We start from the raw sequence: 12,816 nt of genomic DNA on the forward strand, positions 1-12,816 counted from the left end.
TGTTCTAAAGATTACAGATTTGGGGCTTTGTGTAGATACCTTCAAACTAACTCACCTTGCATGACAGGGTTTGGTTTCGATGGTTTGTGTTTATCATCACCGCGTTGCATTGTGCTATTGAGGCAGAGCAAAGTCTCCTGGAGAGGTGAGTCTTCACCTGCCAGCAATGGTTCGTTATTTACATGACAACTATCCATGCCCCAGCTGCCCCTTCCTCTCAGTCTCTTCCCCTGGGGTTAGTGTTAAGGAATAGTAATATTGTATTATGCCTTGTTTTAAAACCTTAGTTATGACCCTGAATCAGAATTTCAAATGTTAGGTGACAGCAAGAAATCACAGCAGGGGAAAAAAAAAATGACAGCTTGGATGAACTTTAAAATTGGATGTTGTGAAACTATTTTGGGGCGTTGTAGCTGTCTTATTTACAATGTCACCATAACCGTAGAGATGCCAGATTTACAGGATTGGGAAGGGAGACTATCATTTTGCTACGCCTACAAATGTCTACATGGTTTAAATCTCCAGTTTTCTAAAGTGTTTTAAATTGTCAAAAATATGCTGAAACTGGGTAAGTCTCAGCTGTGTTAGGGTAAAAAAGAAAGTATTCTTGGTGTATTTTCTAGTCTGAACCTTTGGGTTACTTTCCAGTATTTCTTTTCCTACATACAAAAAGCCTTCAGTTTGTTGTCTCTAGTTGTTCTGAGCAGTATTTAGAAATGATCTGGTAGATTCTAAGCCAGGGTTTTCCCATAGAGTCAATGCCATGCCTTGGAATATATTATATGATCACTGTCAAAATGTGAGTAATAAAACATTAATAGTAGTAGGATGCCTGCTTGTCCCTCATTGCCCCTTCCAGACTGTGACCCATCCCTCGTAAGCACCCGGTGCTTTGAAGCTCTTGCCATCAACCTACAAAGTCCCTATTTACCTTCCTTCACCCCCTCTCATTGCTTAAGTATTTTCGGGTTTGGCTCACCATCACTGTCTCCAACTTTTGGAGATTCAATATCCACTTAGACAATCCTATAAATACCCTGGTTTCTCTGCTTCCTGGTCTTGTGTTGTGAAACACATGACCACTCTACCGCCTCCTTAATTCATAGCAGGCTCTGGGTCAGTCTCCTCCAACCTCACCAAATGAAGGTCACTGCCCACAGAACTCCTCCCTTTCCTGCATCGCCATTTTCCCCCAACCTAATGGAGGATTTCACTACATTCATGCTGCTACCTCTTGTCTTATAAAACACCTTGGCCCCCTTAACCCTGTCGAACCACCGTCTCATTTATCTTCTCCCCGTCACAGAAAAACTCCTCAGAGGGAATTATGTAAACTTACTGTCTTCAGTCCTCTTGTCCTTTGGTCTCTTGAACCAAATTAAATCAGGCTCTCATCCCCACGGTAGTAGCTATTGCTAAGAAAAATGTATCTCCATGCTGTCAACTGCAAAGGTTAGGTCTCTGGCTTCATGCTTTTGACTTCTCTGCAGTCTTTAACACAGTTAATAACACCTTCTTTCCTGAAATACTTTCTCAGCTCTGGAATATCCCTCATGTTCTCTCATGCCTCTGGCCACTGCTTCTTGGTCTCCTTTGCCAAGTCCTTGGAGTGCCCAACACTGGTCTGTTTCCAGTGTTGGGGCTCTAGACACCATCAGTGCACTGAAACACCCATATTTCCAACTCCAGCCCTCACCTCTTTCCTGAATGCCAGAGGTCTATGTCTAACTTGCTACTTGATATCTTCATCTGGGTCTGTAGTTGGCATCTCCAACTCAACATGTCCAAAACTCACCTCATGTGCACCCCACCCACAAATCTGCTCCCCGTACAGTATGTTCTGTGTCAGTAAACAACTCCATTCTTCCAGACTGGAAAATTGTATAGTTGCCCTTAAATTTTCTCCTTCACATACCACATACAATCCATTGGGGGGAGGGGAATATATAGTTTTTCCTAGCTTCAGAATGTATCCACAATCCATGGATATAGGAGTCCATGCCACATCTTGCCTGGGATGACATAAAACATGTACAGGTGCTGCCACTTTTCTACTCGTGTCTGTAATGCCTTTCCACCTCCCTCAAAGTGGCAGTGTCCTTCCAATAGCACTAAAGCCCCTAATAAATCTGACGCACCCTTTGCCCCATCTCCAACCACTGCTACCACTTCTCTGACCTCACCTGCTATTTCCCTAGTTCATTTGCTCCACCACCCTGCCCTTGCTTTATCCAGAACACCCTCAGAGCGTGCTCTTGTCTCAGGATCTTTGTCCTGGCTGCTGCTTCTGTCTGGAAACCTCTTCCCCCACACCTCTGCGTGATTTGCCCCTCCTTTCCTTTAGGTCCCTGCACAAATACTCCTTTACTGTCAGAGACCTATGTAATCTCTAATCGCCCACTCATTTTCGGCCCTATTGCTTTTCACAGCACTTATCAGCATCTGCCTTGTTCATTGGCCTATCTCCAGTGCTTTGAAGAATAGCTAGCTGACAAACAGTACACATATTTATTGGATGAATTAATGAGTGAATGAAAGTAAACAATAACAGAGTTTGGGAATCAAAAAAGGTTATAGAACTATATGGTCATTTTCATTTCAATATCAGAACAAAAAGCTATGTCCAAAGCTTATATCATAAAAGGATCGGTTTGCTTTCATGTCGAAAATAGAAAACCCCATGGATTTTCTTTCCTGGAAGGCTATTGTAGATGGAAACCACTATGACCCTGGCTGTACTGTCTTTTTCCATTACTCATCTTAACAGACCAAGTCGCAGGGCTGGAGGAGAGACTGTTATATAGAACCTGAAGAAAAGCAGCATTTCAAAACCCTTACGTTTATACACATAATGATCCGTTTTAAACTCTTGGTATTGCAGAGTTATTGGAAGTGGGAAGAGGATTCTGCGTTTTGTTTTCTGGTCTAAATGTTTAAAAATGACATTTTTTTTCTAAAAAAAGAAATAAACAACAGGAAAAGTATCTCCTGCCCAAGGCAGCTTCAAGAAAACCTAATGACATTTGGCTCTTATCATTTGGCCAAGTGATGATAATTCTGAAGCTTGCCTGGGCAGGCTCTAACATCTGTATATATTCAGCGCCACTGAATGTTGTTGCATGAAGTTTCATTTAGGAAATTGAAACATGCCTTCTGATGAATTTATTGTTTCACTCAATCTTGTAAAGGGCACACTTGTAGTTTCGATTTGTTCAATTATGTATTTTCCTGCTCACTTAATAAAAGAAACATATTTAAAAATAAAGGAAGAAGATAATGAAATGACATAATATGAAGCAATATAACAATGAAATAATTATTTGTTCTTTTATTATTTTCTGTGTCTTTTCACAAACCTGTCAAGCTGAAAGATAATGTGCAATTCATGCTACATAGCCAGGGTCAAGGTCTTAATCAACCTTTTCCAGGACCAGCGCCATTTTGGGATTCCATGGTGCTTAGTTGCAGATTCCTGAAGTTCTTTACAAAAGAGACAAGGCACTGGTTCTGGGTTCGGGTGGAGAATGTGAAACAGATGCTAAGGTTTCTTAGGTGTTATTTCAAAATGAGCTTTCCACAACTTATGTGAAAAATCATTTTAGGGTTTGGTTTTCTTTAAAATGGAGTATCACCAGCTTGACTATGTTTTTATATTTCCATAAGCAATTAATTCCACGTTCTGTGACAACAATGTGATGGATGGTCACCTCTCCCCCTAGAATAGTCATGTTGGTTTCCAGAGTTCAAAGTGAACTTACCAGAGGATTTCATGGAAACACAGTTTAGCAGCATTATGGTCTGATCAGATTTTTCAGCCCTACACCTAGTGCTCCGTGATTTCTGTGATCAGGTTATCTTGTGTTACTAAGCTCAAAAATAGATGGCAGTGGGAAGATGAAAGAATTTAGAACGAGAAGCCATCCCTGGAGCAGAAAGAATCAGCATAGCCTTCAGATTAACCTGAGACTTCCCCCCATATCATCCTTCCTCCTTAGGAAAAAAAAAAAAAAAATAAACTGCATGCCAAAGTTATCATCAGTGCAAGACAAAATGATCAGAAAGGACAACATAGTGAGTTTTCCATAAAGCTCATTCAAAGACACTCTTACCTGGAGATGGCATGCTTTCATCATATAGTGATGAGATGTATTTGAGAGCTGACGCTGATAATATATAGCCGTTCATTTTATAAGATGTTCTAGTTTGGGTTTGAGGGGAGGGAGTAGAGATGATTTGTGAGATTTGGGGGGGTGGGGTAGTTTTTGTTTTTACCCATGGTTCTATTTGGCAAAATTAAAGGTTGGCAGCTTTTTTGTCAGTCTTCACAAGATTTGGGGTTTGGATTGAGGAGTCTTTGGTTTTATTTTTGAAATTTTGCTGCTTAGTGAAATTAAAAAAAAAAAATGTGTGGGAATGACTGCTCCAGAGTGCTTATAAAAGTCCAGACCTTTTTTTCCAGGATAGCATGTACTAACAATCTCAAAAATTGATGGGATAAGTATTTTTTAAAAAGTGGGGGGAAACAGCATCATCCAGGACCAGGAACAAAGCAGATGTCCCACCTGGTGTCTGTGATTTAGACTTATGTTGCTGGCATTATCAAGGCAAATGGTGCTTAAACTCATGCAGAATTCCAGCCACTTCCACTGGCTGCAGTTTCATCACTCAGCGGACATGCTGCGAGGCAGAAGACGTCGCAAAACATGGCGGATACCAGCCAACAGCATCCTAGCCACCTTATCAGCCTGTTGTTCCCAATCCCAAATATGATGACCTCCCATCATAACCACCTATGAAAAAGGCTACAAGAAGTCCAAGAACACTTTCAAATGAAACTGCATTTTATAAGCCACATTCATTTGGAGAAAAGTACTAAGACACGTGAGTCATGTATTTAGTCTGCAAACAACGTGTGGTATCCACGAGGGTTACTGGACCCCTTGTTATAGTTCCACACCCTAAGCCCTGCTGACGTCCCTGATCCAGAATTTGGGAAATCTAACTGTAAACGTTTTCCCTAAGAACCCCGTTTGAATCTTTGTTGTGTTTTATGGCAACGTTTGATGCGGATATGTTAATGGTCACTGGTTCAGTTCATCTTAATAAGGCTGCCCTGATCACCTTCAGGTATCAGAGAACTACAAAAATATCATCACAGTATTTTTACATTTTTGCCGGTTTATAAGCCATCTTAATTTCTCAAGTATTTGCAACATCTATGATCAGACTTTTGACAAGCCACTAAAGCAAACCCAGCTCATACCATCTGTGTGAATAAAAGCAAAGTAGCTATTTGTCAGTTGTTTATTACACCACAGGCCCAACACTGGATGCCAAGACAGAAACGGCTAAGGAAGAAATGCTCCCTGCTCTCAAGGATCCAAAGTCACCTTTTGCTACGGGGGAGATGGGGAGAGTGGGGAGGAATACCAACATGCACAGAGACAATACCAAAACAGCAGAGCCTAGTATTTGATAGAGGAATGCAGGGATTGCTGGAGGACAAAAGAGAAGGGTTATGGAGTGCTGCCAGGAGGAGGTGGCCCTTACCAGGCTATGAGACAGGAAAAGGAAGGGAGAGGCTTGAGCAAAGGCACAGAGGAATGAGGAGCATGTGGGCACAGAAAGGACAAGTAGGTCTGCACAAGCACACGGTGCTGGTGGAGCAGGAAAAGCAATCACCTGACGACATGAATATGTAACCTACCCTCTTTACCCCATGCCCATCCTCTGACATAGGCCGCAGAGCCTTCCAGATCTTGATTCAGCCAGCTGCCTGGCCCCATGGGCAATGCTCAGGGAATGAATCACATCAGTTAGGAAGGCCAGTGATTTCTGTGTGTGTTGATAGTGGGAGCCCCTCAAACAGATCATTTTGTGCATATAATTCTGCATATTCTTGTGCTTTCTGCCTGTAGGACTAAGCCCCCAGATTTCCTCACTGCACCCCAGCTTTGAAGCATGAAGCTGTCCTGTGGCCCTACTGGCCCAAATTCTCCTGATAGTAAGAATTACCTGTGTGCCTAATACGAAGGCAGACTTCTGGATCACCTACCCTGCTGTGAGTAGGAATCTGTCATTGTGATGCCCCAGGTCCTGAACAGCCCCCAATCCCATGCCTTGAGAAATACACTTCTGAGTTTTTTCTTCTTCCCCTCTGAACAATTCTTTATGCTCCCAGCGTGTCTAGACATGGAAAGTGTGTCCAAAAGCCACCCCTTTTTTATCTTATGCAGGCCTCAGGTACCAGCTTCTGTCCCAAGCAGGGCTTTGGGAAGAGAGGGCTGCCTAGAGGCTGCTGTGACCAATCACTTGGAAGTGGCTCTCTGAGCCACACACCTGCCACTTTACTGCAGTGAGACTCCCCAGATAGCCCTAATTGCTGGGGGCACCCTCCCCAGACAGCCCAGAGCTGCCTACTTCTTTTGCCATTCTTACCCTCATTCTGTCTCAGATTTTCAAACCTCCACCTATTTTTACCATCCTTTTTATCGTCTCTTAGATTTCAGTTGAGATAAAAATGTTTTATTTATTACTATTTATTTATTTTTAGTACTTCTCTTTTTTATACCCACCTTCTAATTTCTTTTGACTTAGCTATTTACTTTGGGGGGGGGGGTGCTTTTTTTTGTGCCTTTCCCTTTTATTTGGCAACTGTCTTGATTTCTACATCTTTGTGACTTTAAATTCTTTTTACTTTGTTCTGCTTCTTTGAATATTTTTATGATTCAATTTCTGCATGTACTGCTGCATGTTATTTATTTTTAACTTTTTCCTCTTTTTATTTGCATTTTATCTATATGCTCTAATCTGCTTTTACATTCCTTTTAATTTTTTTCTCTTAACTTACTGGTCTTTTGGTTTGCTTTTTTGGGTTTGTCTGTTCTATGTCCTAATTATTGATTAATTATTCATTACAGTTATTTTTCCACCATATTAAAATTTTTTTCTGCCTGATTTTAATTTTAATTTAGAACTCATTCTATTTAATCCCCTCATTTGGTAACTGGGGATGTTGAAATGCGTAGAAGGGAAATAACTTAAGATCTTAAGGTAGACAATGGTAGAACTTAAATAAGAAGCCTGATTTTTTTGTGACTGGTCCAGTGCTCTATCAAACCACAGCAATAAAAGTTACTGTGGGAAGAAGACCCTGCTTTAAAATAAAGAACACCTGATAGCACCTCTTCAAAGAGCATTTGGTTCCTGAGACATTAGAGTCAAGACTGATTCAATGCCAGTGACCACCCAGGGAGAAGGATGTTCCTTGGCCTTTAACCAAAAGGATATTTGAAAATCAAATGAAAAGGGGAAAGCCGAGAAGTGGAACTTTACTCCTAAACTGCATGAAGAACAGAATCCAAAGCCAATACAATATGTGACCCTAGGTAAAGAGACATCTTCAAGCCTCTGTGTTCTTTCCTTTTCCTTTTAAGTTCATTTATTTCTTTTGAGAGAGAGAGAAAGTACAAGCAAGAGAGGGGAAGAAAGAGGAAGAGAGAGTCCCAAGCATGCTCTACACTCAGCACAGAGCCCTACCAGGGCTTGATCTCATGAAGTATGGGATCATGACCCGAGCCAAAATCAACACTTAACTGACTGAGCCACCCAGGTGCTCTGTGTGTGCTTATTTCTAACATGGGGATAATGAGACCATTTCTGCCCGCCTCACAACTGTGCTATGTTGATCACATCAGGTCATAGGTAAAAAAAACTCTTTGGAAATTTTGTGTGTAGTTGTTCTTATAATGACCATAAGATTCAAAAGTTTAGAGGAATAACTACATAAAAAGAATACATTGTTACTTTTTTATCTATTTAAAGATGGAAAGAAGAAGGTGCCTGTGCCACTCAATACCCAAAATCATATTTTTCCCCTTTCCTCCTTAAAAAAAACCAAATTACTTTTTATTGACTTTCTATTGTTTTTTGCACATTTCCATCTGGCGCTCTTAGGTTTATATTCCTGCATTATATGCATGCATTTGCCTGCTTCATTCCTTAAGCTTTGATGGTTAAGAAAAAATGAATATAACTCTACCTTAATGAGAGATACTTTATAAGAATGTTTGTCTTTGGACTCGCATTTAGCCTTACCAATCAAGCAGTGGCTTCTGTGGCAATCCCATAATTTCTTCCCTGATCTATTTTGTACTCCTACATTCCCACAAATGTTCCAGCCACAATCTTTGTGGAAGTTAACAATGACAATCGGAAAAAAAACATTACCTTGTACATCTGGTGTTTGAGATTTTTTAAATTTCATTACCCAATAAACTTCTTCTGACAGCGAACTTTCGGTGCCATGGCATCTGGAGTGGTTATCTCCTAGGCATGGCTGGCTCTGCAGCAGCAAATTAATGAATTAAAATGCTAAGTGAGTTCTCACTGGCAAGAAATCCATAAGGACAATGGTTGAGTCAGGTCGAGTGCTAACTGATGAGGACAAAAGGACCAGGGACATTCTAGTGGTAGGGCTGCCTCTTGGTGGGAGCTATAATCACCAGAATTGAACTAGAACAGCATTTGGCACTCAAGACCCTTACCTGTGGGAACACTCAGATGGTCTCTTTGCCCTTCAGTGTGAAGCCATCACAAGGAATCTACCCCTTATCTCTGCTGTGATCTTACATGTCTTGAAAGGACAAAATTGCATCCCTATAAGGGACTTAGAGCCTCACCCTTCAGAGACCATAATTGAGTGGCTCAAGGTGGTCTGAAGGGCCACAGCAGCAATGGAACAAGAAGGCTCATCTCCAGACTCCTAAGACAGCACTCTTTCCTCTCCAACAAGCTGTTCCCCTTTCTTCACCCTGCTCCCATCAGTGGTAAAATAAAGGCAATGGCTTTGTGTGTGGCAACTGAGCCCACCTATAAGGTTCGGCTAGAGTCTGGCAGTTCGGTCAGGGTAAGAGAGACGGACACCTGTGCTCTTGCTGTAGCAAACCAATTTTCCCCTTCACATTAGCATAGGCCACTTGAGGAGAGTTTGGGAAGAGAGAAGAAAAAGGGGGAGGGAAGGTGAGAAGAAAGGCAGTGACGTGGCCTCGGGGAAGACTCCTCCTCGAAGGGGAGACCATAGCTGCCAAAAAAGGAGGGCTCCATTCTCAGGCCACCTTGAACATCCCTAGAGGCCCAAAGGGTTGCTCCCAGGGCTGGAGAAACTGAGTCATCTAATGCACAGAGCCACTGAGGCTCTGACCTTCAATTCCGGTATGCTCAGTTGAGTCACTGAAGAAAAATAAACACTGCTCCCTCCTCCAATCAACCACCGAAAAGTGCTTCACCAAATCTGCTTGCCATGCTCAGAGAGAGGAGGTGACTTCAAGTTGCAAGAGAGAGACATTCTATTTGCTTTCACGTTTGCCAGTCTTGCCACTGACTCTCAAATGTCTCTAAAGAGACTCCAGAAGCCCACGTTTGGTGTTGGTAAGCACTGGGGATTTTCTGAGGAGAATGGGGCTAATAAACTGAAGCTCGCTGTGTCTCTTAGAGATCTACAAGACAAAGGAGTGCCTGGGTCAACAACTTGCCCACCACCGAATTGCACCATCTGCTTATGACAGTACATTCCTGGAACTCCTCTGTGTCTGGTAAACAACTGTCACGAGAACTGTTTCTTCCTGACACTGCTCCTTTTATTGGTGACCTATTGGTCAACAACACGGAACAACATTGTTTGTGAAACCTCCATGATGACCTCATGATCTTTGCTCCCACTTTTTTATGTCAACTTCGTAAGCCTTCCTTAGCACCCCACAAATTAGCAGCAAATGGTACCGAAGGCAATGGTAGAAAATAGCACAAACACTGTCTGAAAATGATTAACCTGCGAACATTAAAGAGACACAAACTCATAACAGAAAGATGCCCTGAGGAGTGTTGTGGCCATATAGGCATCCTTGATTGAAAACTGGTTAGGAACAGAGAATTTTAATAGACTTAATTTAAACTGAGATGACTTAAAAATTGCAAACAAAAACTTTTCTGCATGCAGCAGCACCATTCAATTTAGACTGAATTACCCAATGATTAATTAATTTGGGATAGTGCTTGCTGAAAAATTGCTGTAAATGTGCATCTGTCAAAGGAATTAGCCACAGATTGTCAAACCTTCGTGACATGAATGGCACAAATCCAGGGGACTGCCCACTCAGTAGACCTCTTGCTCTTTTCATGAGAGCTGTCCTCATTGCCAAATATCACAAGCTCCAGACTAGAAGAAAGAGCAGAAAAGTGGGAAAGGTGCCTAGACTTGTACAAACCACTGGGTAGCACTATCTGGTGTCTGTGACTCCCAATGTAGGTCATTGTAAGACTATTAAGGTCACTGCATCTGTCCATGAAGTCTTAAAGTCACAGCCCCAGTGACCAGGGCTACTTCCTCTGCCCTGCACTTAGTGGCCATAGGTCTGTCTTTGCGATGGGGTCAAGAGGTCCCACAGGCCTCTGTGTACATGTGGATTTGTCACTTTAGATTGTCTGAGTCTCTCCAGGTTACCACTAAGCTAGCCAGAAGAATCCATTCATTCTTTCTCATCCACCTATATTAAATCTATTGAATTGACTCAATTATACGTAAAATTAAAGAAAGGAGAAGATAAGGAATATAGGAAACTGGCCAATTTATTGGCTGCCACAGACAGAACTGGCACCAACAATCTGCCCAAGATTCTTTCCTTTTAGTCCCAGCATGGGACACTACCCTTTAGGTCCTAACAGTCTCCCCTAGTCATGGGTGTGGCTGAAGATAGAGACCGTGACCACACTTGGACCACAACTTGACCTCTCTGGACCCCTGCTGTGACTCATTTCCAGGGAAAGTCCAAGAGGTCCATTTGAATCCCACAGCATCCAAACAGGAACAATACACCAACCTCAGCAGCCCTTCCTAGAAACCTGGACTCCATTCTTTTTGGTGTTCTCCCTCTTTCATTTTCTACGCATTGCCCTACACAACCCAAACTCATACTACTGTCTATCAGAGAAATATCTATTCTTCATCATTCTCCCTTGAGTCTATCACATCAGAGCTCAGGCTTTTGTGATCATTGACTTATTTATCCCAAAGGCCTACTCTAAGATATAAGGGTCTAATATTATTGGCCCAACTGCCTTACATTGTTTGCACACACAAAGTTTAATTAAGGCTTGAATCTGTAATATTTTTGTGGCCTCTAAATTATCTCTAAATTGTTTACCCAAATTCTTTAGTACCTTTTAGTTTCAATGCTCAAACTTAATACACTCAATGAAGTCCTCATTTTATGTTTTCACAAGGAAAAATATCATACTCTTATTATATGGAGATTATCCATGCAATATATGACTTTCTATTTGGATTGTGGGTAGAACTAAAAGAAAGAGTATGTTTTCCATCAAGTGTCCATTAAATATTTGTGACTGCTACAGTGGTTGTTCAGTGTTTTGATGTATTTTTTAACACATTTGTCAATTTCCTACCTCACCCCCCTATAGGTTGTCATTTTCACAAATTTGAGGTGCTCTCAAGATAGGTTCCAAAACTTGGATCCCAATCCCTATAAGAATGTAAATTCTAGGAAGACAGGAATCTTATCTGATTAGTTCACTGCTCCGTCCAGTCCTGGAACATAAAAGATAATCTATAAACATTTTTCTGAGCAGATTTGCCATTGATTAGCCATGGAAGCTTGGGATAGATCCTTCAGTGCTCTGAGCCTTAGTCTTCTCACTGTTAAATGAAAATAGTGTCCTATTCAAATGGTGTTACAGGGATGAAGTGACAATGTGTAACATTTTTGAACCATGGTAGGCATTCAATAGTTTAGAAAGAGGTCATAGGAATTTGGTTATTGATTACTTTTCTAATTCTTAGTTCTTTTGTGAAATTGCCTCTTGCCTTACTGATTTTCTAAAGGTTAATGATAATATCAAGATCTTTCATTGCCAGACAAACAATGCAATGAGATGATGCTAATGTCCTGTGGGCTCTTCCAAGGTTTAAAGATGCCCATCAGGAATCCCCTAGTGGGAAGGCCATACTAATTAGTTAAATATCCTTCCCTTTCTCTCTAAGTGGGCAAGAGATGATCTTTTTGGCCTGCTTCCTGGGACTAATTCTAAGCATCATTGATTAAAAAGAGAATAAATATTTATTAAATAAATAAAATCTATAATAACCACTACAGTTGGCATGTTTTGATCAGAGTCAGGGAATTCTTGAAGTATCATCATCATCATCCCTTGAAACCCAATGTCCTTATTGAAAATCTTCAAAATGAAGGTGCCCTTTAATGAAATTTAGCATATATTCAGTAATTAATAATAATAGCATCAAATAGTTATTATGGGCTTGGTACTGTTCCAAACATTCCAAGTACATGTAATAACTTCTTTAATCCTTACACAACTGTGAGAGAAGCACTATTATGTGCCCCATTTTACAGATGAGAAAACTATGACCCAGAAGGTTTAAGTAACTTTCCCAAGGTCACATAGCTAAACAATGAAACTGTGGTTCAAACCTAGGCAGTCTACTCCAGATGTATAGTAGAAAAGGATTCTGGCAAATTGTGTATATTGCCTAATTATTAATTAATCAACAAATATTTATATTTGATATTAATCAACAAATATCCTAAAATCCAGTCTTTTAGGAGCACCTACTGTGTGTGTGTGTGTGTGTGTGTGTGTGTACTAAAACTATTTGGGGAGTTGAGAATACAACAGTGGGCGTGATAGAGTCTGTTCCTCAAGGACTTTGTATGGTCTTTAGGGAGATAATAAAAATAAACATGGAAACAAATACATAAGTTGGGTTTAGGCCTTAACAAA

This window comes from Panthera tigris, chromosome C2 (genome assembly GCF_018350195.1).
Source record: "Panthera tigris isolate Pti1 chromosome C2, P.tigris_Pti1_mat1.1, whole genome shotgun sequence".
In the NCBI taxonomy this organism is placed as follows: Eukaryota; Metazoa; Chordata; class Mammalia; order Carnivora; family Felidae; genus Panthera; species Panthera tigris.